The sequence below is a fragment of the Arachis duranensis genome, chromosome 6, assembly GCF_000817695.3.
Source record: "Arachis duranensis cultivar V14167 chromosome 6, aradu.V14167.gnm2.J7QH, whole genome shotgun sequence".
Classification (NCBI taxonomy): Eukaryota; Viridiplantae; Streptophyta; class Magnoliopsida; order Fabales; family Fabaceae; genus Arachis; species Arachis duranensis.
The window spans coordinates 7,684,389-7,687,564 of record NC_029777.3 but is presented as its reverse complement, the minus strand read 5'-3'; the positions used below and the strand labels follow the sequence as shown (position 1 = coordinate 7,687,564).

The following is a 3,176-nucleotide window of genomic DNA, read 5'->3' as shown; positions in this document are numbered from 1 at the left end:
TTAAAACATATAAATTAATTTTAAAAAATATTTTCATAAATATTTTTAAAAGCATTTTAATTTTTAAAATTAAAATATAAACATGTGGGTTATTTATTTTAAAAATCTTCATATTTAAATTTATTTAATAACAAAAAAAAATTATACACGGAGAGAAAATTTGATTCCTGCTCCATCCACATGAATGAACTACCTTTACCCACAGAAAATTGGGTGGTAAACGGTTTTATTTTTTCTTAATATAAATTCGTCATTTTGTTTTCCATAGTAGGAATTGTATTATTTGTTTCATGCTAATGAAGTCGTTGCATAGTTCTAAGAGCTACAATTACAAGGTAAAAATTAAGAATACAAGATCATTGGAACTTTTAAGTGTGCCTTTCTAATTAAAAATATTTGGTCTTTCTTAATTAAGCCCAATATACAACAAGGCAATTGATAAGAACACTTTTGATTTCTCAATTTTACATATCAAGTGACATTATTTTAAAATTGAAATAGGAGAAATTTACTAAATTTATATAAACTTTTCAATTTATTTTAAATCTATATAATTATTATATTGAAATCAATAATGTGTGAATTATGTTAAAATTAACTACTTTTTATTAAATACTTGTTTATAATAGTTCAATATATATGTATTATGTTTCATTTTATTGCATTGCATTAAATTCAAATTTTTTTTATTTAAAAAAAAGCATTAAATTCAAATTATTTATCATCAAATATCTTTTAATTAAAAAAGTGTATTCTATTAGTTTTTAATGTGTCTCACATCAACTCGAATAAGAATCTTTTAATACTTTTATATGTCTGTAATATTTAAAAAAATATAATCATCTCCAACTTGAAAATTCACAGCAATAATCAAATTTTTATTAATACATTAAAATACTCTATTAAATTCTACGTTTTAAATCTATCAATAAATAATATGTATAGTTTGGATTTAACTAAAATATTAATGCCCAATTTTTAACATTTTAAAAGTGTCCAAACTTTTATTAGAGGTCACCATGACACCATAAAAGATGTTCAAATTGAATAGAGTGAATTAGTCACACAATTTGACTAGATCCTATCTAAGGGAATAAACACCTAGCGGCACATCGTTTGCGTTTGGTATCATCTATCCACCTCTTATCTCTATTTCTATATTCTAGATGTGTTTTAAAAAGAAAAGTGTGAATATGAATAAAATTATTATATTAACTTTAGATTGTATAAAAATTGCATCAACTAAGATGTCTTTGTCATAAATTGATCTTTCAACCATATGTCGTGGCGTATGCACAAGCATGCGTTACCACGTCCTAATCCTATATTACCAGTATATTATCCTTAATCCACTCCAAAGACTTTTTTTTTTCCCCTACTGCATAACCTACTTCCGCAATACTATACAGCTAATCCTTAGCAAGGTTAGAAGCTAGCGATGATTCTCACATAAGCATAATTTATATCATTGTTCACAAAGTATTATAAGCTCCAAGACACACAGACAAAAAAAAAGAAATGAACACCCCTCTTAAGTTTAAATCTCACCCTTAAAATTAACTATTGGCAATAAAATAACATTGACCCTGCTCGACTTTATTCGATTTAAAACGCATACACTGACCTGAAAAAGAAATCGAGAAAAATCAATATATCAAATATAATATAAGAATAGCAAAAAAGTTGCACCAAATCTGATCTCAACAAATTTTAGTTAGTCCACTTTGCAAAATATGTAACAAGGTCCTCTTGCCCAAAAAACATGTGATGGGTGGTGCTTGGCGGTGTCAACAATCGATCATGGTTTTTGAAGAAATAAGAGTTGTAGCCAAATGAAAAGGATGGATATAAAATAAACTCACAAGTAGTGTTGGAACTGTATAGAAAGAGACGAAGCAGCTGGCCACGTGTGACACCAAGGGGAGGAAGAGTTGGTCCCCGAAGCAAACAATTAAAAGCAACAACGACACGAGGACCCCTCCCCCTCTCTCTCTCTCTCCAAATAGTAAGAGCAGAAGTAGAACCATTGAATTTGATATCGTCCGCACACCGAGTACCAGCCATCACAAATCACAATCTTTTAAAATTAAAAACAATCCAACAGTGTCAATCTCAGGATTCGTGGAATTAGACACGAGTTTCATTTATTGTATTAAGGGAGAAAATAAAGAAGCTTAAATCCAAAATCTAATGGTGGAACTGAAAGAGTAAAAACAGAAGCACAATAACAATTGCCAATGCCAGCTATGCATGCGGTGGGTGCAAAGGACAAAAAAAATAATAAGAGTATATATCCTCTGTCTATCAATTTATTTATATTTCTGATCCCATGTCACAAATTCTCCGCCGCTCGCGGTCACCGAAGAACACATTGTTTCCCCTTTGAGAACCCCCGCCAAGTTTGCTTAGCTGCCACCTCAATCCACAGAAACAGATTGCTCGCAAGATTAGATATGCATATGCCCTTCGATGAAATGACCCCATTTTAAACACACTGCTTTCTTTGAGTTGATTGATTGTAGCCCCCCTTCCTGGCCCTTCACTGCGTTCACTTTGGACAACTAGACAATCCTTTCAAGCTGTGCAACATACGTGTCTTCCACCTTCTCTGCTTATATATAATTAACTATCAAAAATAAAAAAATAACAACTAGCCCCTTCCCCACACACAAAACAAAGTTTGAACAGGAGACAAAATGCAAATTTTGCACATGGACAACCGTAACCAGCACTCTAAAAACCATTACTACTAACAACTAAGGTTTGGTGTTTTACTACTACAAAAAAGAGCTCGCAGATGAGTCAACAGTTAGGTTGAGATATAGGGTTGCAATAAAAGTCACTTCCAGAGTTGGACAAAATTGTGGAGAATCATACAACCACCCAGACAGAAACCAGCCACAGTCACTAATGAAACCACATTAAAAATTAGTTATTGACCGACCGTTGCAGTAATATAATTTAATTCAACAGGAATAACAATCATCAATCAATATTATATAGTAAACCACGTATTTTCCTCTAATCTCAAACACTATTTTGGAAGACTAACAGGATTAGCATAAGCTCATCTGAGCTGATGGATTCAATTGAAAACAAACGGAAAAAAAAATCAACAATTTCTTAAAAATCATGCTACTTTTTCTTTCTATCAACCTTTTTTTATTATTTGCAGA

At 31.1% G+C, this 3,176-nt stretch overlaps 1 protein-coding gene across 3 annotated transcripts in view; it reads right to left on the bottom strand.

The window, feature by feature from the left end:
• Positions 1 to 1,483: 1,483 nt before the first annotated feature.
• Positions 1,484 to 3,176, bottom strand: part of LOC107492450 (probable galacturonosyltransferase-like 7) — a 3,524-nt gene continuing 1,831 nt past the window's right edge. Inside the window, exon 2 of one of the 3 annotated variants that reach the window (XM_021126382.2) lies at positions 1,484 to 1,624. The gene's annotated coding sequence lies outside the window, so the exon portion shown is untranslated. Of the gene's footprint in view, positions 1,625 to 2,006; positions 2,609 to 2,644; positions 2,908 to 3,176 lie in introns of those variants that run through there. The other 2 variants (XM_016113468.3, XM_052263242.1) reach the window with 2 other exon arrangements.